Below are 22,352 nucleotides of genomic sequence, written 5' to 3'. Positions count from 1 at the left end.
AGGTAGATGGAGATTATAATTCAACAGGCTCAGGGTTCAATCAATAATAAATAAGCTCAACATGGGTGCAAGGGATTCATCATTCATGAACAAGGTAAGCTATTTGGCTAAGTGGCTAATTCAGTCAATCATGGCCTTCATCATTTCCAAAATCATGCATTCATTCAGTATTCAGAGATTCATGCAAAAATTGGTACTCAATGCTAGTTGTTCTCTCTCAATTAAGGTTCACACAACTCACTGGGTTATGGCTAATGATTGCCTTCACAATTTATCTGTCAAACAAACTAACAATTTCACTCTCGTCCCTAATTCATGTTCTTCCTCTTCTAATTACCACATATTTATTCAAAGCACATGATCTAACATCCCAATTCACTCAAATCATGCAATCAATCAATTTCAAAATCAATCACAAACACCAGAAATTTAAAACCAAACCAAACCACTGCATATATATAAATGTAAATTGTTCAAAGAGCTGTAAAATTTGCTGAAGATGTAAATAATCTAAGACTAAAACTGAAATTAAAAAGAAAACTATATCTAAAAAAACTGAAATATAAATAAAGTCTTGTCATCAATCCTGTGCTGGTGTAGGCTCATCATAAGGTGAGGAAGGAGCATCCTGGGCTGGCTGAGATGGCTCTAGTTCTGGAGTGGCATGAGTGGGAACTAGAGCTGTTGGAGCTGGTGTTGGAGGAGCGGAAGAAGAGGGAGCTGAAGTGGAAGCGTCTGATGGTCCTCGAGCCCTAGCTTTGCAGGTCCCCAGAAAGGTGATCATGGGATCATCAGGGTTCCAGCAGTTCTTCCTGAAGTATGCCAAATTAATGGCAGGGCTCAGGGACTCAAAGGTAAGGGAGTCAGATACTACTCCTCTGGCTACGCACAAGGCTGTAATAAGTGCAGGAAAGTCGAGCCGAGAGGAGTTGGACTGGGCCATCTGTGATATTTGGCCTAAAATGAGCGAGCCCATGTCCATATTCATCTTCATGACCAGTCCGTAGACTATCCTCGCTCTGTCCATATTAAGATCGGGCGTGTGAGAGGTGGAGGCGAGGTTAGAGTATGATAACATACTCCAGGTCAAGGTTAGGGTCATCATGTCCTTCCTAAGAAGCTTCCAAGGCGCGCCCTCAGCGTTCAGAACAAATCCTCGCCCAGAAATGCAAAGTCTGGAAGCCAGCTCCTGGGTATCTGGATGTGAATGACAGAATCTGGAGTAAGTGATGTAGTGCTCCCCAGTCTCCAAGACCACCTGGGTCTCTAGGAAGGTGTTGAGGGTCTCAGCATCAAACTTTATAAGCTTGCCTTGGACTCTGACTTGTCACGGGGACTTATCCTCTGGATCATAAAGATTAGCATAGAATTACTTGACCAGGGCCACATCAATGTGACCATCAGGCTGCCTGGTCAAGGCTCTATGCCATCTCTGCCTCTTGAGCTCCCGGTGGAACTCGTCGTACTCCGTGACGTATAAAATGATGTTCCTCTCTGGAAGGATGCTCCGAGAGTGAACATTCTGTGCATATCTCTCCCAGGCGCCCTCCAATATGAATTTAGTGTTGTCATAGGACTCCTGGGGTCTGGAGGAGGTAGATTTCCTCTTCCTAGAGGCCATCTGCATAAAAAAAAATCACAGTAATTGAAATTAGACAGGCTTTATTAAAAACTGAAAGCAGAAAAATAAAATAGAAAAACAGACTAGGCACTTAGCGAGACAGACTCGCTTAGCGCGCCTTCAGAAATTAATAGGATACGCTTAGCGCGACAACATAAAAACAAAGACTCTGGCTAAGCGAGACACGCTCACTTAGCTGACAAAGCACAATGGCTAAGCGAGCGTGGCTCGCTAAGCCTTATTCTCTAACAGAGAGCTAATTGCGCTTAGCGAGACAGGCTCGCTTAGCGCGACACACTACGCAGGCTTAGCACCAGCAGGCGCTTAGCCCAACTTAACCACTCGAACATAATTGGCTTAGTGAGCAGGCTCGCTAAGCCTTATTCTAAAATAGAGAAGAATTTGCGCTTAGCGAGCATAGCTGGCTTAGCGCATGAACAAAATTTCAGAAAATGAAATTGCATTGGGCTTACGAAGACTGACTCACTTAGCCTAGACTTATTCAATCATTAGAGGCATAGTGGCTTAGCGAGACTGACTTGCTTAGCCATCAATAGAATACCAACAGACTCATAGGCTCTGACTCAAGCAAACTAACTCGCTTAGTGCGGCATGCTGGCTTAGCGAGTTCATACGAACTCAGAATTAAAAACTGGAAATTTAAACACTCGCTAAGCCGAAGTGCAATGGCTTAGCGAGTTCATACAGAAAAGCGTAAATTTAAACAGAAATGATGAACACGCTTAATAGGACAGGGCCGGCTTAGCGAGTTCATTAGAAAACCCATAAAATCATCCAAAATTGATGAATTCGCTTAGCAAGCAGGCTCGCTTAGCAAGTACATCGAAATTTCCAAAAAATAATGGGGCTTCAAAGCCCCTAACTACAGGCCACTATTAGGCCTCACAAACCTAAGCAAAATGCATCAAATCAACCTACATTATACGCGGAATAAAATCCCTAAAATCATACATTCAAACAACTAACCAAACAACAGCAAAATCAACACTTTCAGCGAACATAACATGGCTTCTGTCCTAGGGTTCAAAAACATAAATTAAAAGGTAAAATCAAAAGTACTTATTTGGATTGCAGAGGTTGGTGAATACAAATGGAAGCACAAGAAGTAGAGAGTTCAAGATGAATGCAGTGTAGATGGTGAGTACGAAATGCCAATGATGGAAAAGAAGAGTAATGAGTTTTGCACAAAAAAGTAACTACCTAAGGCAGTAATGCTTATTTTTGGCAGTTTCGACTATCTTGCTTAGCGCGAGTGACTCGCTAAGCGAGCACTCTGTGACATTTGAATTTTTAGATTTTAAATTCACGCGCTAACCGGGATAGGCTAACTTAGCCCAATTCAAAAATTAGAAAACCCGAGAAGGATTTGGGCTTAGCGCAAAGATACACGCTTTGCGAGTTCTGCGGCTCTAATTGATCTACAACTTTCACTTAGCGGGATGCGGCCAGCTTAGCAAATTAAATGCCTTAAGATGCAGCAGTGGGGTCGCGCTTAGCAAGATGGGTTCGCTTAGCGCAATTCCATACCCGAGAAGGAATTGGGCTTAGTGATATGCCATTATTTTCTCCTATTTCTTAACCCTTTTTGCACCATTTTAAGTATTGATTAGTCTTAATTGTCAAATTAATTAGGCAGTTTTATTATTTGGGCCCATTCAACTAATTTGATGTTTTTAATCTAATTTCAGGAATTAATGAAGCATTGGGCTTGGGCTTGAATCCAGAATTGGGCTTGGACTTGAAGAGGGCATACTATTTTATTCTACAAAATTAGATCTTATCTTATCTTATCTTATCTAGATATTATTTAGATTTGATCTCATCTAGATATTATTTCATCTAGATCTTATCTTATCTTATCTTATCTTATCTAGATTTGATTTTATTTTATTTATGGGCTTGGATTTAAAACAGATTTGTAAGCTTTGGGGCTGGAAAACTATATAACAGCATCAAGGTTGTAGTTTAGGCCTTCTTCTCTCTCTCTCTCCTCTCCTCTCTTCTCTTTCTCCTTTATTTTTGTTTTTGCAATTCCAGTTCTGACTTTTCGTTTTAGCAATAAAATTTCGTTCTTCAATCTATAATTTCGTTCTCTATTGATTAATGGAAGGCTAAGTCCCCAGCATTGTTTTCTTTTGAGGATCAAGCACAGTTCTCTTTGAGGTTCTATTATTACTGTTAATTTCTGTTCAGTTTTTCCTCTTCACTAATTACTCTGAATTTTTTTGCTATTAATTCATGCATGCTTAGTGCTTGATTAATTGTCTCTGCGCTTAATTTACGTTCATGCTTAATGATCATTTATGAGTAATTGGTGTATGTGTTGCTTAATCACAGAATGAATGCATTATGTTAAATTTTGCTTAGTAATTTAATTTAGGGTTGAATTAAGTGGTTGAACTGAATAAGGATAAACTCTCGTAACCTAGGATAAAAGACTTGCTTGTAAATCAAGGGGAAACAACGTGTTTTAATTCTGATATTTTCTAATTCACATTTATTCGTTGTTTAATTTACAAAAGCAAATAACCCCTCCCCATTCGTTACTATTTTCCTACTATCTGTTATGAACATTTGGTATATCATTGCTCGTTGGGAAATGACCTAGGATCACTTCCTAGTTACAGCATTTTAATGTTTATTTGATTCGGGTACGGCCTCGATCACTTAGCCCAATTGGCATGAGGGTCCAAGTAGAGAAAGAATTGTGCTTAGCGAGATGATGTTGCGCCTTTAGCGAGATGACTCGCTCAGCTCAATTCCAATAAATGCAATTCCAAAGAGGTTTTTGGGCTCAGCGCAGTGGTCTCGCTTAGCGAGGCCCCTTCAGCCAATGGTTTGGGGTTGGCACGCTTAGCGCGAGTGACTACTCGCTCAGTGCAAGAAGAATGATTCGCTTAGCGCACGGGGCGCACTGAGCGAGTGGATGACTGAAAAATTTTCTAAGTTATTCCTCATCCACAGCTTCAGAGAAGCTTTAACAACCCCATTGATCATACAAAACAAGATGATGACTTACTCTAACAATCCCAAACAAGTTGAAACCTAACTATATGCAATGATTAATAAAATAAAAGAAAAAGAGAGTTAGGTTGCCTCTCAGTAAGCGCTTCTTTAACATCATTAGCTTGACACATATTACCTCAAGGGTCTGGAGCAAGCTTGGCTTTGGCCATCAGAACCATCTCATTCTCTACTTCATCCATCTTGCAACAAATATTCCAGTCAAGTGAGTGTTTCTCTGCATCAAACAAATCAAATGTGATCTTCCAATCATCTATTCCCATTTCTAGATTACCTTTCCCCATATCCACCACACAATTGGCAGTTAGCATGAAGGGACGACCCAAAATCAGAGGGATTTCAGCATCCTCTTCAATGTCCATGATCACAAAGTCTGTAGGGAAAGTGAACTGTCGCACCTTGACCAAAACATCTTCAACCACGCCATAAGGTCTTGTAATGGAATGATCTGCCAACAACAATGTCATTCTTGTTGGCATAATTTCCAGCTCTCCAATTCTTCTGCACATGGAGAGCGACATCAAATTAATGCTAGCTCCCAAATTAATGAAAGCTTTTCCAACTGACACTGCACCAATAGAGCAAGGGATTGTGACACTCCCTAGATCCTTGTATTTAGGTGGAAGGATTCTTTGAATCACAGCACTGCAGTTTCCTTCCACCACAATATTATCGTTGTGGATATATTTGCCCTTCTTGGTCAGCATATCTTTCAGAAACTTAGAGTAGAGTGGCATTTGTTGCAAGGCTTCTCCAAAAGGGATAGTTATCTCCAATTTATTGAAGATATCAAGAAAACGAGCAAAGTATCATTCCTTGTCTTTCTTGGACGACACCAAATGATATGGTATTTCCTTCCCTGAGAATGGGACAACCTCCTTCTTCTTTTCTCTAGCCAACTCACTCTTAGTCTTCTTTTCCTCCTCTTTTTCTTTCTTTTTTTCATTTTTTTTCTTCTTTTTCTTCTTCATTTATTTTCTTCTCTCTCAACTGATCTTCTTCTTTTTCTTTTTCTTCTTCAACTCCTAACTCTTGCTCATCACCATTCCTCCTTTCATCTTCCACTATGATCTCCTTCTTTCCTCGGATCATGACAGTTTTACATTCTTCCTTGGGATTTTTCTCGGTATTAGCTCCAAAATTTCCAGAAGAATTCTCAGCTATTTGCTTGGCTAGCTATCCCACTTGAATCTCGAGGTTCTTTATGGCGGACTCTGTGCTCTTGTGATTAGACATAGTAACTTGCATGAACTGAGCCAAAGTCTCTTCCAGCTTGGTTGTTCTCTCATAAAGACCAGGCCCTTGATTTTGAGGCTTGTTGGATGATCCTCCTTGGTCTTTATTGAACTGGTTTCCAGGATGAGACCTCCACTGCCCTTGATTTTGATTAAAATTGGAACCTTGCTGAAAACCTGCAAATCCACCTGCATTAAATCCTGGTCTGTGTTGATTCCCCATATAATTCACTTCTTGTGCAACTTCATCAAGAGGTATATAGCAACCAGATTCATAAGCTCCTCCAGATATGCTGCAACCTCCAACCTACAAAACTACTGAATGTGAAGGTTGAGTCACTTGTAATTGAGTTGGCAACTTACTAAGTGTTCCTGTCAATGTCTCAAGCTTCTTAGCTAGAAACTTGTACTGTGCCAATAGTGCATCTTGTGAGGAAAGCTCTAATAGGCTTCTCTTTGTAGGAATATGAGTCCGATCACGTAAAATAGCATGATCACTAACAACCATATTCTCAATAAGCTCCATAGCTTCTTTAGGGGTCTTCAATTTAATCTTCCCTCCAGTAGAAGCATCTAATAACTGCTTGGACTGTGGTCTCAAACCATCTATAAAAATATTTAGCTGAATTGGCTCAGAGAATCCATGAGTTGGTGTTTTCCTCAGTAAGCTATGGAATCTCTCAAGTGCTTTACTCAAAGATTCATCTGGAAATTGATGGAATTAGGAGATAGTTGCCTTGCCTTCAGCTGTCTTAAACTCAGGAAAATATTTCTTCAAAAATTTCTCTACAACCTCCTCCTAAGTCTTCAAGCTATTTCCATTAAATGAATGCAGCCACCTCTTGGCTTCTCCAGCCAAGGAAAATGAAAACAAGCTAAGTCTTACTGCACTTTCATCACATCTGCAATTTTCACAATGTTGCAAATCTCAATATAAGTAGCCAAGTGTGCATAAGGGTCTTCATTTGGCAAACCATGAAACAAATTTTCTTGAATCATCTGAATCAAGGAATGAGGATATGTGATGTTGTGAGCTTGGACTTCCGGCCGCCCAATGCTTGAGAAGAATTATGGCACGGTCGAGCTAGAATAATCTTCAAGAGTAACCCTTCGTGGTTGATCTTCATCCATAATTGGAACTTCGGATGCGCCTACTTCAGATTCTCTTAACTCTGGAAAGACTAAAGATGATTGAGCTTCCTCCAAACTTGGTTGTGTTGTCCTTTCCTGCAAAATTTTTCTCCTTCTCTCTATGTTGTTTCTCTTGCAAGTAGCTTCTATCTCCAAATCCAATGGAGCTAAATCACCTGCAGAAGAGTTACCTCGCATACAAGAAACACTAAACAGAGCAGCAATTAACCAAATCACGAGAAAATAATTTTTATCTAACTATTCACAAAATCAATCAAAAAATAAAGAATAAATGACTACAAACTGAACTCTACTTTCTAAATGGAAAGCAGTTCCCCGGCAACGGCGCCAAAAACTTGTTCAGGAGTAATCCACGATGCTAATCAACAAGTGTACTGAGTCGCACAAGTAATATAAAACGGTAAGAACCGAGTATCGAATCACAAGGAACTTGTTTCATTCAGAAAATATATGTTCAATGAGCAAACATTTGTATAAAGCAAGTAAATATTGAATAGGATTTTTGTCTAAAAGTCTAATTAACTACAGATGAAAATATCTAAAAGTTGAGAAGTAAAACAGTCAAGTAACAAGTGTTGGGTCATTCTATTGAACTTACTTTGATGTTGCTAAACGTTTTTCTCTATTTAATGTTGTTTAAGTGTTCTTATGCTGAAAAACTACCCTAACCAAGATCCTTCGAGTGAATGGGCCTAACTCTATTTAAATCTCGTCCTTGATCCCTCAACAAACTTAGTCTGAAAGAGTTGCATTACGATTACATCATAATAAGGACTAGATTGCTGCACTCTGTCCCCAGACATACAGTTTTCTAGCTTTCTCTATCAAGTTCTAAGGTTTTAAAGCACTTCCCAGTACTAAAAATCCTAACTATGCATACAAATGGGTGATCAAGCCACAAGCATACAGAAATAAGCATAGATAGAAGCAATGAACACATAAAAAAAACTTTAAATAGATAGTAAGAGAATATTACATCAAAGGTTCAGCAGAACTCCCCAACAAGAGATTTAGCCTTCCATTACAAGTTAGCAACTTTTAGCACAAAGGATAGATTTTGAAGAAAGACTAAGGCTACAAATGGTTGAGGATTTCTCCTTCAACCTCTAGAACCCTAAAATCACTCCTCTAACCTAAACTCTTTTGGAGACTGAGGCTCTGTCGTTCTAGCTTCTTCTCTTGCTCTATTTTTCGACTCTCTTCTTACTCTACGCCCACTTTAGTATTTTAAAGGCTCCTTGACGTTTCAGATTCTGAAGGCTCGCTTAGCGAGCTTGGCTCGCTAAGCGCGAGTTAGTGAAATCTGACTTAACGGGCTGGGCGCGCTGAGCGCGGGAAGGAACAAACGACTCGCTGGACGAGCTTGTGGCGTGCTGGGCGTGGGCATCTATGACTGATCCTCTTCTAGGGTTTCCAAATGCGTTAAGCGAGCTGAGTGCCTCGCTTAGTGAATGTCACTCGCTAAGCGCATATGCCTCGCTTACCAAGACACCAGCTGCTAGACCTTCTCTTCTTTTTTCCTAAAACTGAAGTGATATCAACATTAATTCACAAAATGGGAATATCTGCTGAGTAAAATCAAACTAAACAAAAAAATATGTACGACTCCTACAAAAAGAACCATAAATCAGAGGAAAGATGCTAATTTAATGAAACTTTTCAATACAAAAGTTAGTCGTAAATAATGACTAACACAAAGCGGATGGTAACTGTGGTTATCGTGCAATAGCTGCCTTATTGGGTATAGGTGAAGAATTATGGTCATTGGTGCACAACCATCTGCATAAAGAACTCACAAGTTGGTCGAAAGAGGATATCAATGTGCTTGGTGGCATAGAGAGATTTGAGGAATTAAAGCATTCCCTATTTGTTGATGGATTATCTATGGTGCGTAAGTTTATTGTTACATGACTTTTTCTTAAAATAACATTTAAGTAACCGCTATTTGTTGTTTGTTACATGTAGGTTACCATAGACAAGTGGATGAATATTACAGATACGGGATATGTCATTGCTTCACGATACAACATGATCGTTGTTTCTCTTTCATGACAACAAAGCATGACATTTTTTCCTCTTAAAAGTCAACCACCACTAGATTCTTTCGTGCATCACGTAGTATGCATTGGTCATGTGTATGAGAATCACTTTGTTCAGGTAATTGCCTAATTAGTATGTTAGTATAAATACTGACAATGTTGTTGGTTATCTTACATTGAATATGTTTGTCGTTATGTAACAAGTTTTTTATGAGACCATTGTCCTTTACCACCTTTGGCGTTGTTGTGGAATGCACATTGCCATTATCAGGAAAAGCAGTGGCCGACCCCATACATATGTAGAATGTAGTGTTACACAAATTTGTCCAGGCTGAAAATCGAATTTGTTGATTTAGGTGAAGAATGAACATAAAATTTGTTATTTCTACTGATTTTTCTGTAAATAATTATTTTGTTCACATTTTGTTACGCTATGCATATTATTTCCACTAATTGTGTTGCTTTGTTAAGATAACTTTAAAAAGTTAACACATATATAAGTACTTTGAAAATAATAAACATACGGTTTCATTAGCTAACAGACCAATTTAAACATTACATTAACTTACAAGAGAGTTGAAACAAATAGAAAATGCATAAAAAATGACAATTAAATAATACTAATTTTGCATTGAATCATGTTGCGATCGAGACATGTTGTCTTCCATTTTGGTTGCCGGTTTACTAAAAACAGCTAAAATTTCTATTGGGTCAAATCATTTCAAGTAGTTAGGCTGTACTAAGAACTTCAGCACGTCATCATCAGTTTTCAACTCAATTATTTCAAATTTGATAACTATTTTTTAATACTCAGAATGTTCCGACTGTCGAAAAAATAATTGTCTTACTATTTGTGATTCATGAATACCATAAGGGGGAATCCCTTGAGGTGCAACTTGCTTGATCACATCCTTGAGTCTGTCGATGCTACATCCCGAAGGAATGTCAAATCTTTTTGGATTTTTATTGTGAACGAGTAACCCACAAAGTCGTCTTGGCGTGGCATTTTCCACCTCTCGTTGTAATATAGCATGACATCTTGAGTAGGAGTCATAGTGGCTTGAAGTAAGTTTAATATACCATCTGGTGTTCTACCAATAATACATAATAACTCAATCGGGACAACGCATGAGTATTGATCATTACGCATTAACATTGTGTTAACATTATCATCATTTTTCAATTGTATAGATTGAAAGGCAAATTGGTTACCTGCATCTGTGAATTGTTGTCGGTAGTAAATTTCATCCAAATATTGATCGTTGGTTAGTTGAAGGGTATTGTGCATTCTGATTTTTAGTGTTTCAAAACCACAATCATTAGGTACTTGAATGAGTATTGGAGTGGAACTTTGGAAATAAACACCAGATTCGTTGTGAATAGTCGATCCATTTGAAAACATAAAAGCTAATCTGGAGTTGACAATGGTTTGACTGCTTGTTTCTCCCAAAAAGGTCATAGTTCCAAGACTACAATTTGGTTTCTAAAGGTAGATTAGGTGAAATTGTGTGATTGTTGAGAGTGTTTTTGTGGTATTTATAAATGTTGTTCAATTGGACTGCTTGTGTTATTTTAAAAAAAAAAATAGATGTGTGCCACTTCCTATGTGTTGTCAAGTACAACAATGTTGTTTCATGCTTTAATGTTGCATCAAGCAGGCATTGTTACTATCAAAACTAAAATAATTGAGTAGTCATTTCTATGTCACTATGTAGGTGTAGTATTCATTTTTTAAAATAAACGCATGCAATTCACAGTATGTTGTCAAGTTTGAAAATGATTTATGATGCATAAATGTTGCAAAAAACATACGTTTGTAATTTGTTAAGGACGAATTAATTTATTCCTCAAATCAACATTAACGGCTAATTAACGATAAACAAATAACAAAAATTTGTATAAAATAATTAAAAACGTGTAACACACCAAATTTATAAATTAATCAAATGTCAATGTCAATAAATAAATGTACCAAATAAAAAAATTATCCAAAAAATAAAAATTAACATATATAAGGCAAAAAAAACTCCAATGATCGTCTATACACCGCCTACGCCTTGATCTGTGACCTCTAGTTAGTTGACCAATGTAGCTTCTTATGATGCTTAGACATTCTTCAGCAACAGTATAGACTTTTGTTCCTTCGATCAGGATCCTCAGGTTCAGTAGTCTATCCAATTTATCAGCAATTGCTACATAACCATCCTACTAAGTGAAAGAAAACATAAAAATTGTTAGTAATAAAATAAAATAAAAAACAAAACAACAAACACAAAATATGAAAGAAAAAAAAAATATTACCACTAGATGTCCAGGAAGATGCACCTCAAAGTCTACTTCATCAGGTGTCACTACCGCCACCGATTGTTGAGACACATATGGTTCAACAAATGTGTCATATTGATAAACTGGCGGAACTCTAGGAGGATCCCCTGGTTGTGCCGGAGTCATAAACGGATGTGAAATCATGTAGAGCCACTCCATGTAATATGACGAACATTGGCCAAGCGCTACACAAATTTTCCCTACAGGTGCAATATAGTCACCGAACTGCATCCATCTAGCATCCATTTCTTCAATAGAAGCCGAAGGTGCAACAGGATGTGGCAGAATGGTCTAAATGTACCCAAACTGTCGTACAACCATCTCCGGTCGATGAATGACCTTTAAGGGACTCTATCTAAGATGACTGAAAAACAAGGAGATGACCTCAAATTTTCTAAATGAAAAATGGTCACCATATGGAATCCAGTACACAACATCAGGGGTCAATCTATCCAAACACCTACGATACGTCAACATGGGTCATGCCTTGCCAGAGGTCCATTGGCATGCACGTAGTCTCCGCTCGTCATATTCCCCGGTAGCTAGGGGGAACCAACAGACATGAAATGCTTGTAAATCCAACACTATAGATATTTTGCAATCATATTCATTAAAATAAGCAACAACATATAATAACCAACGCCAATGAAAAAATGTTTTATTAACATGTGAACTAACTTGTAACAAAGTGATATATCATGCAAGCTGCCTTGTCATGCTCTTTGATGCCTCATTTAAATTATCATACATATGCACAAGTGCAGCAGCGCCCCAAGCGTAAGTCCCACTCTGTGTCAAGTCACACAGTGCATCCAAGAATACCCTGTGCATCCAAGAATACCTCGTGCACGTGTGTGTCACTCTTGTTAGCAAAGCGTGTGCATCCAAGAAGATGCAACAAATACGCTCGTGCAGCTACGATCCAGTGACATACCTCGATTTTCATCTGATACACATCTTGCAGCCATGATAGTTGAACATACGAGCCATGACATTGAATCATCTCAGCTCTTGCCTCTGCAGCGCTAACCTTAAGTAATTCCACCAACATATTGATGGCATCGTCGACATGAAGTTGCTCGAAGCTATGGAATGCCCCTATGATAGGCACATGTAGCAACAACGCCATGTCATCCAAGGTGATAGCCATCTCTCCTATGGGAAAATGAAAACTACTAGTTTCCTTATGCCAGTGTTCCACAAAAGCAAACATTAGTCCTCAATCGCCCGTATCTAGGGAACATGCGATCAAAGGACTTAGTCCGTTGGCAGCCACAAGGCCTTCAATCTCTAGAGCAGGCCTACCGAACTTAGCCATCTGCCTTCCATGGGAAGATAGCTTCAGCTGAGGACGTTCCTACAAACAATAATATTGATCATGTAACAAAAAAAAAAAAAGTTCTAAGCTACATGCTTTATGTTTTTTAAGAATTACATACCTCTCCATTTCAGACTCTCAAAGCAATGTGATTTTCAAAATCTCTCAAAACTGATGTGTCATGGGGTCCGCATGAAAAACCCTCAACATTAGTAAAACCTTCTTCAACAGGTGGTTGTTGCTGCTCTTCGTTTAATTCCTCCGTGGCCATAAGAGGATCCTCAACAACACGCGTCTGTTGTCATTGCCTACGGACATATGCAATAGGCCTTTGGCGTTAGGGGGCATCATTATCATCATCACTAGCCTCTCTCCTCCCTAGGGCTCCTATTGCTCGGCCTAAAGCTCGTTCGAGACCTCTAGTTCTAACCATTATCTCCTCCCTAGGGTTTTTCCTATTACTCGACCTAAACTAACAATTTTAAAATATTTTAAATTTTGGTTTCAGTCACTTTTTAAAACTAACAATTTTAATATATTTCAAATTTTGGTTTTAATCATTTTTTAAATAACTAACAATTTTAATATATTTTTAATTTTGGTTTCAACAATTTTTTAAAACAAACTAACAATTTTAATATATTTTAAATTTTGGTTTCAACAATTTTTTAAAACTACCTAACAATTTTAATATTTTATATTTTGGTTTCAACAATTTTTTAAAACTAACTAACAATTTTAATATATTTTAAATTTTTGGTTTTAATCATTTTTTAAAAATAACTAACAATTTTAATATTTTAAATTTTAGTTTCAATCATTTTTTGAAACTAACTATCAATTTTAATATATTTTAAATTTTGGTTTCAACAATTTTTTAAAACTAACTAAGAATATTTAAATTATTTTAAATTTTGGTATCAATATTTTTTAAAACTAAAAAATTTAATATCTTTTTAATATTGGTTTGAATATTTTTTTTAAAGTAACAAATTTAAATTACTTTAAATTTTGGTTTCAATATTTTTATACCTAAAAAATTTAATATCTTTTAAATATTGATTTCAATATTTTTTAAAAGTTAAAAAAATTCGTTTATATTTATTATAATTTTTTTTAACCAATCTAATTACTTAACTAATTTTTTTTTTGTTTTATACCACTATAAAATAATATCACCAATCAATACTTATAAAACTACTGCTAATATAAAAAATACTAAAGCATAGCAAATAAAAAATAAATCAGAAAATAAATTTAGAATAAAAAAAAATCATACGGATTGCCAATCCGTATGACTTTTTGTTCATAAAAAAATGTCATTTTGACGCTACATCGTCAACAATCAACAATCATTCAAACAAAACAATGTCATCATTTAAACAAAACAATGCACAAACAATAAAAAAAATAACTTACCTCAAAGGAGAACGCAAATGCGTCAATGAACGGAGTGCAAATAGAAGCAATGAAGAACACGAACAAAGAAGAAGCAAGGAAGAAGAAGCAGGAACGAAGGAAGAAGAAGAACCACAAAGAAGAAGCAACAAGGAATGCGCACGAACTAAGGAAGAAGAATAACGAGGAAGAAGAAGCACCAAGGGCGGCAAAGAAATGACTTGTACGGACGAGTCACTTTTTTATTTTATAAAGAAAAGGTGAAGGGCATTTTAGCCCTTTCACCTTGGTCGCTGAGTGTCCCAGCAAAAAAATGCTGGGTGTCCAAAGCAACTCTCATTGACTGGACGATTCCATACTAATTCAATCTAATTTGATTTATGATCGATTTGATAATGTCAACATCAAATCATATACATATCGAATCTATAAAGTGGCTCAAACCAATAAGGAATCTGATTTCCTGTCCGATCGGACAGTCCACACATATCTTATATAATTTTAATTTACAAAATATATATAAAGTTCATAAATAAAAGTAATAAGCTCCTTTACATGGCACATCTATTCTTTTAAAAACTTATTCATAAAAAAAAAAATCAACAATGTGGTATCAAGTGCTATTTTCCAATACATGTGAAGATGAAAGCCGAAATAAGCATTTTACAAGTTTTTTCTTCCATCTTTGATGGATAGAGCTATGATCTTTGGACCTTGAGAATAAAGTCATACCTGGAGATTTTAGATCAATAGGAAGCCATGGAAGAGGATTTCAATGTTTCTTTGCTGCTAAATAATCCCATCATGACACAAATAAAAATCCACAAAGTGAAAAAATCAAGACAAAGGAAAAGCCATGCCTATTTACTATTATTTCTCAAATCATCTTCATGAAAGTCATCACTCTCAAAATAGAAAGAACAAGATTGCCTAAAAGAATACACGAGATGAAAGGATCTAAAGCATACAGGTCATAAATATATTGAAGGAATTTATAAAGAATGAGTTTGAGACAATCAAAGAATACTTGAATAAATATTTTAACATTTTTAGACCTTTCTTTTAAGTAATAGGTTATTGCATCTTGCACATTCATTATTGCATTTTGGAAAGTCCATTCTAGAATACACAATTTGTATTTTAGAATGAACTTTTCGGAATGCAATTAGAGGTACAAGATGCAATAGTGAGAGTGCAAGAAATAATTGTTTAAGTAATATTGTATCATTAGTCCCGATTGAAAAGGCAACATAAGCCATGATTAGACAAGCCAACCACATACACTAACAGATATTATGATAGACTGCCATGAAACCAGAGGGACACATAATCATCGCTTGCAAAATGCTAATTCCCCCCCCCCCCCCCCCAAAAAAATAAAACCCAAAAATCTTTCATGTGCTTCATCGTTACCAAACTCATGTTCATGAAACTCTAGTATTAACAACGAAACTTTTAAACCAAAAGGACTAAAAAATTAACTCCTCCATAGTATATAAGATGTCATTTCACTTGTGACACCAGAAGCCGGGTTTCTGTACCATGAGTCCATGACCTCAAGTGCTCAGAGCTAATTACTGGGTAACTCTTGCAGGCAGTACTTTCACTTTCAGACTTCACTCGAGAGCTTCAATTTCTGGCATCAAAATGAACCAGCTTCCATACAGAATTAGTGAACTACAAAGAAGATTCTGCAGAATGCATAATAAATAGGAAGCTTCTGCAGAACAGATTTCAAATCATATTTTAATTTCCCAGTTGTTAAATTTCCTAATTCGACAGAGGTTTCCAACTTGGCACACATTGAATTTCCTTTCTTCGGTATATTGTGCAGCAAATCCAACTATATATCAAGGAGAAGCCATGGGAAATATAACAAGAATCAATAAACAAGGATACTGGAGTGGACACTGGAGACTAGAGAGCTCAGTGATATTCCTACATAGATAATAGATGCTCAAACTTTTCTGTGTCTCTGGGGCCTAGGTATTGACAGTGCACTAAGAGGACAAAATTTTTTCCTTGACCCAAATGAAAGTCTTCCACTGATATAAAATAACCTTCCAACTGCTGACTTAATATATTTACTTATTCATTTAAAATTCCAAAAGCTTTCATGAGGAAAGCATACTCATAAGCTGCTTCGTCACATTGAGCATAGCGTCCACCTTCGCCAAAATGCCCTCCTATCATACTTGTTTTAATGATGACATTCTGAGAACAATTAGGCCAGGTACTATCTCGTACTTTAGCAACCCATTTAGCACCTTCCCAAACTCCAACCCTGAGAATGAATGTCAAATGCTACATCAACATTATTTAAGTGATTAGAAGTAGCACCTTCCTAAACTGACATTCACCTAGAGAGAGAATGAGAGAGAAACACCTTAGAGAGAGAGTACCTGTGAGAGGAAGACCTTACGAGAGAGAGAGGCGGAGAGATAGTCCGAGAGTTAGAGGGCGAGGTACAGAGCTTTCCAATGACTATGGAAGAGTCTGTAGTCATGGAAGGGAGGGGGGAGGAACAGCGATGCACATTCCTCATGTCGTGGGTGCAAAGTCAGTCACAGGAGCTATGGAGGTTTGCACAGCACGAGTCGCAGTGAATCTCTAAATAGAAGTTTAATATGCAGACGAAAGGAACATCAACGAAACGAAAAGATATGCCTCCACAACGAAGTGAAAACTGAAGAGTGGACAAAGGTGATCAGCAGAAGGGAAGCAAGGAAAAGGAAGAAGACGTCTTCAGAGAGTAGTGAACTTCACAAGAAGGACACGAGAGATAACCTGTCATCCAATCACCTCAACTGGAGACATAAGGAGGATATTACGTCCTATTATTTCTCTAACTTCACAGATGGGGTAAACGAAGTGAGGCTCTGGGAGAAGTTCAAGGCTTGGGGTGACGTGCGTGAGATATTTATCGCAAAACGTCTGAACAAGGTAGGCAGAAGGTTTGGGTTCGTGAGGTTCAAAGGTGTTTCGGATGCAAAGTTCCTGGAGACGCAGCTGGACAACATCTTCATAGACGATCTCAAGTTGTTCGTCAATCTTCCAAGGTTTGCTAGGTCAGCTACGAACCTTGAGAATAATACAAACACATAAAATGGAGGGAAGCATAGAGAAGCAACCACTAATGGTCCAGAACCCACTAGAGCTGCTCGGGTGAGATCATATGCAGAGGTGGTGACAAAGAGAGGAGGTTCGGGAGGAACCATGAGTGGTGTAGGAGACATTCCCCGTATTACCATCACACCCCACGAAGGTCACGACTTCTGGTGCAACGGGGCATGGGCTGGCAGACTGAAGAAGCATATGACTTTGGAGATGACGGAGAAGTGCGTATCGTGGGAGTTAGGGTACAACATATGTACCAGACTCCTTGGTGATGACATGGTTCTTCTCATTGGCCTCACAGAGGACAAAGCTAATCAGCTTATCAAATCGGAGACTGAAGGTGGTAGCTCCCTCTTCTACTCCCTCGAAAAATGGAGACCGGGCTGTAGACCTATTAATCGGGCTGTGTGGATTCAATTATGGGGGTTTCCGATCGAAGCTTGGGACGTTCAAAATATGAAACAAGCTATCTCCTTCATCGGAGACGTCATTGAAGCAGACGAAGACACGGAGGACCGGCGCCGGTTGGACCGCGCGCGACTGCTGGTTCGAACACCATTGCCGCCGGCGATTATGAAGGAGGTCATGGTCTGTTGTGGGGATGAGGAATACAGGGTGTGCCTAATAGAGGAGATCAGTGACGGTGGAGACGCCAGGAGAACCAGAAACCCTCTGGCCGGAGAATGGACGGACGAGATCACGTCGGAGGAGGACGGCGACGCCGGAGAAGACGAAGATGATGACACTTCCTTTTCCTACTCACCAGAACTGTCATCTGCCAAGAACCGGCTAACTCCCGACCATCAGGTCCATGTCTTACCCAATGGATCCTTCGACCAAGTTCCTAACCACCCACATCTGCTGGGTAATAACCCACAGGTCCAAAACTACACCGAGAAGTCAGCAGAGGCAGGGAACGCCAGTCAGGGGTTTTTTCGGCAAAGGTTGACCCTGGGTATCGGTGTGAAGAGAAGGCTCAGGGTATTGCTTCCTTAGAGGTGATAACCTCGGACTCTGATAGGCCTGCGCCTCGACAGTCTGACGCAGACCAAATTGGTAATTTTTTGAATCCTGTTCAGGATCCAGAAAAGGCAGATAACACTGTTGGGGTATTCTCGGCTTGTGCAATGGCTAAAGGTCTTCAAGAAGCAAATCCTTCGTTGCAGACTAAAAAACTTATCGGGCCAAGCCCCATTCCGGGCCCAATAAAAAATACAGAGGGGTGTAAAAATGAATTTCAACCAATCTTGGCCCAGTCAACAAATAGGGACTCTGGACTATTCCCTAAAGTGTATGTGAGGCAGAGACACGGCCTAGCTAAAGCTTGTCGCCTTGAGCTGGAACCTGAACAAGCTAATAGCTCCAAGGAGGATAAGATTATGGGTGGTTTATATGATGCTTCTTCTGAAGGCCCAAATACTACTAAGTTACAGGTTGTTGAGGGGACTATTAACAAAGAAGGAAATCAGTTTGAAGACTGCGAAGAGGCCAACCAGCAATGGGTTCTTGCGCAGTCCATGGGCCTGAACCATGTATCAGATTCTGAAGGTATACACTCTTTCTCAGCTATGGAGTCTCGGGACAGGAAAGAAGCTTTAAAGATGGGAAACAGATATATTCAGAGATGAATATCTTGTCCTATAACATTAGGGGGCTGGGTAGAGGCCTTAAATGGGCTTCTATCAGGAATTTGGTGGGTAAATATAACATAGATCTTCTGTGTCTGCAAGAAACTAAAAAGGATGTGTTAGACAAAGCTTCGTGTCATTTCTTATGGGGGCAATCTGATTTAGACTGGGAATGGCACCCTGCCCTAAATGTTGCAGGGGGTTTGCTATGTATTTGGGACAACAACAAATTCCAGGTTGATTTAAGGATTTCAGACAAAGATTTCATTATGTTGTGTGGAATATGGTTACCTCAAATGCAAAGAGTTGCAGTCATTAATATCTATGCCCCTTGTGATCATGCTGAGAAGAGACAGCTTTGGCAGAATCTTAGCTCTAGAAAATTACAATTCCAAGACTCCTGTTGGTGTTTGGTTGGGGACTTTAATTGTATTAGGCATCCTCTAGAAAGACAGGGATCTAACAACACTACTTCAGATTCTCAAATCATTCAAGACTTTAATGAATGGCTTGTTGATATGGAGGTGGAGGAAGTTCCTTGCCTGGGTAAGCCTTTTACTTGGGTGAGGCCTAATGGAACTTGTAAAAGCAAGCTTGATAGAGTGTTGATTTCAGATGGGTGGCTTGAATTATGGTCTGATAGCTCTCAACATAACCTTGAGAGGAACTATTCGGATCATTGCCCTATTATCCTCAAATCGAAGATCTCTAACTGGGGTCCAAAGCCTTTCAAGGTTTTTGATGGCTGGTTGCAGATAAAGGAGTACAATCAAGTAGTCAAAGAATGTTGGTCTACTTATCGACCCATGGGATGGGGGGGTCTCATTTTAAAAAACAAGCTTAAGAACCTTAAACAAAGGCTGAAATTGTGGAGTAAGGAGAACTCAGCAGACATATGCACTCAAATAAAGCAGCTCCAGCAACATATGAATGAGTTGGAAAACTCTATGCCACCTCAACCTTCGGAGCAACAAATCAAACAGTTGAGGGAAGTTCAATCTAAGCTTTGGGAGAAGGCTAATCTCCATGAGTCCATCTTGAGACAGAAAGCTAGAAGTAGATGGGTTAAAGAAGGGGACAGCAACAGCTCATTTTTCCACAAGTTAATCAATTACAACAGGAGGAGAAATGCAATTAGGGGTTTGATGATTGATTGTTCTTGGGTTGAAGACCCTCTCTTGGTCAAGGCTGAGATCTTACAGCACTTTCAAAACAGATTCCAGGAACCCCAACTACAAAGACCTAACTTAGATGGAGTTCAATTCAGTGTTTTGAATGCTTATCAAAGGGACAGAATGGTAGAGCCTTTTTCTGAAGAGGAGATTACGCGAGCTGTGTGGAGCTGTGGCAATGATAAAAGCCCTGGGCCTGATGGGTTTAATTTCACTTTTATCAAGCAGTTTTGGCAACAGCTCAAACCTGACTTTCTTAGGTTTCTTGATGAGTTCTTTGTTAATGCCTCCTTCCCCAAAGGCAGCAATTCCTCCTTTATCGCTCTCATTCCTAAACTGAAAGATCCCCAAGCTATCAATGATTTCAGACCTATATCTCTCATAGGCTGCATCTATAAAATTCTAGCTAAAGTGTTGGCTAATCGGCTGAGAAAGGTCATGCCTTGTCTTGTAGATGAAAGGCAGACAACATTTATAAAAGGCAGACATTTGCTTCATGGAGTATTGGTGGCTAATGAGGTGATTGAGGAGGCTCGAAGATCCAAGAAGTCTTGTATGGTTTTTAAGGGTCCCCTCAGCTGTTATTAATAGGATCTCTGCCATTCAAAGGCAATTCCTTTGGGGAGGTAATCCAGAAGGGAGGATGATTGCTTGGATTTCTTGGAGTCTTTGCTGCACTCCTAAAGATAAGGGAGGTCTGGGGATTAAAGATATTAAAACCCTCAATAAAGCTCTTCTTTTCAAATGGAAATGGTTGTTGTTCCACCAAGCTGATCAACTCTGGAACAGTATTCTGGTATCTAAATACAATGGCTGGAGGGGATTGGGCCGGGGACCTCCAAAGCATTCCTTTTCTACTTGGTGGGCTGACTTAAGGGCCATTACTCAACACCAGAGTATGTCTGTTGCTGCTAATCAAATCTGTTGGAAGTTGGGTAGAGGTGATCAATTTCTCTTTTGGGAAGATCCTTGGGGTGACGAGGGAATCCCTCTCAAAGATCAATTTCCTGAGTTATTTAGAGTTTCTTCCCAAAGTAATTTCAGGGTGGCTGAGATGGGATCTTGGACTGAGAATGGTTGGGTCTGGAACATGTCTTGGAGAAGAAATCTCTTTGATAATGAGCTGCAGTTAGCATCTAAATTCATTGATCAAATCCATGCTTGTAGTCTAAATATCAACCTGAAGGACACATGGATTTGGAGAGCTTAAGCTAATGGAGAGTTCACAACTAAATCTACTTACCAACTTCTTCAATCTCAGCTGGATGATCAAGGTCAGTTCGAGGAGTTCCAGCAACTCTGGAAGCTAAAAACTCCTCCTAGGGCCCTTTCTTTCGCCTGGAGGTTGCTTTGGGATAGACTTCCTACCAAGGATAACCTGGTCAAGAGACAAATTTAGGTTGAAAATGACCTTTGCCCTTTCTGCCACAGTCAACCAGAAACTGCACCTCACCTTTTTTTCAAATGTGATAAGATTATGCCTATATGGTGGGAATTCTTCTCTTGGGTCAAGGAAGACAAGGTTATCCACTGCAGGCCATTGGACAATTTCCTCCAACACTATTCTGCAGCAGCTTCAAAGGCCTCTAACAAAAGATGGAAAATGTGGTGGGTAGCAGCTACAAACTCAATTTGGAGACTCAGGAACGACATGATATTTCATAACCTATCCTTTGACATCTCTAAGTTGACAGATAGCATCTTATTCCTTTTATGGACTTGGCTGAGGGGTTTGGAAAAAGATTTCAAGACTCCTTTCCATTGCTGGTCTTCAGAAATGTCTATAGCTTTTAGCTAGTGTGACACCTAGTAGGGTGCTGTTTTTGTAGGGTGGTTTTTATTTCCTGTTTTACAGGTCTATTATGTATCTTGTAGTACCTCTGGTACTTTTTTAATCAATATATATATATATATATATATATATATATATATATATATATATTTGCTTTCCAAAAAAAAAAAAAAAAGAAGTAGCTAAATTCATAATTAGGATGTAAAGAATGCATGTGTGTATATATATATATATATATAGATGATAAGCAAGAGTAAGATTGCCTTGAATCATTAACTGCTGCCGTAACCAAAACTGAAGGAAAACAACTGCCTTGAGGAATGTTGTCGTACGGAGAATAACTAAAAATAGAATCAAAATTTGACAGTATTTGAGGATTTCCAAATTCTTCATAATCCAAAATTGTGAGGGGCAGACTGGGATCCAGCAATGTGTTGCATACATCAAGAAATGGTACCTTCAGATGGGGCAAATTTTTTAAAAAAAAATTAAGAAAATGTGAAAGATTCA

At 38.7% G+C, this 22,352-nt stretch overlaps 1 pseudogene; it reads right to left on the bottom strand.

Annotated features, from left to right (window-relative positions):
- Positions 1–14,569: 14,569 nt before the first annotated feature.
- The window catches only part of LOC100812290 (protease 2-like), a 29,474-nt pseudogene continuing 21,691 nt past the window's right edge, over positions 14,570–22,352 (bottom strand).

The sequence above is a fragment of the Glycine max genome, chromosome 1 (assembly GCF_000004515.6).
Source record: "Glycine max cultivar Williams 82 chromosome 1, Glycine_max_v4.0, whole genome shotgun sequence".
NCBI classification, from domain to species: domain Eukaryota; kingdom Viridiplantae; phylum Streptophyta; class Magnoliopsida; order Fabales; family Fabaceae; genus Glycine; species Glycine max.
This window is presented reverse-complemented; position numbering and strand designations above follow the sequence as displayed.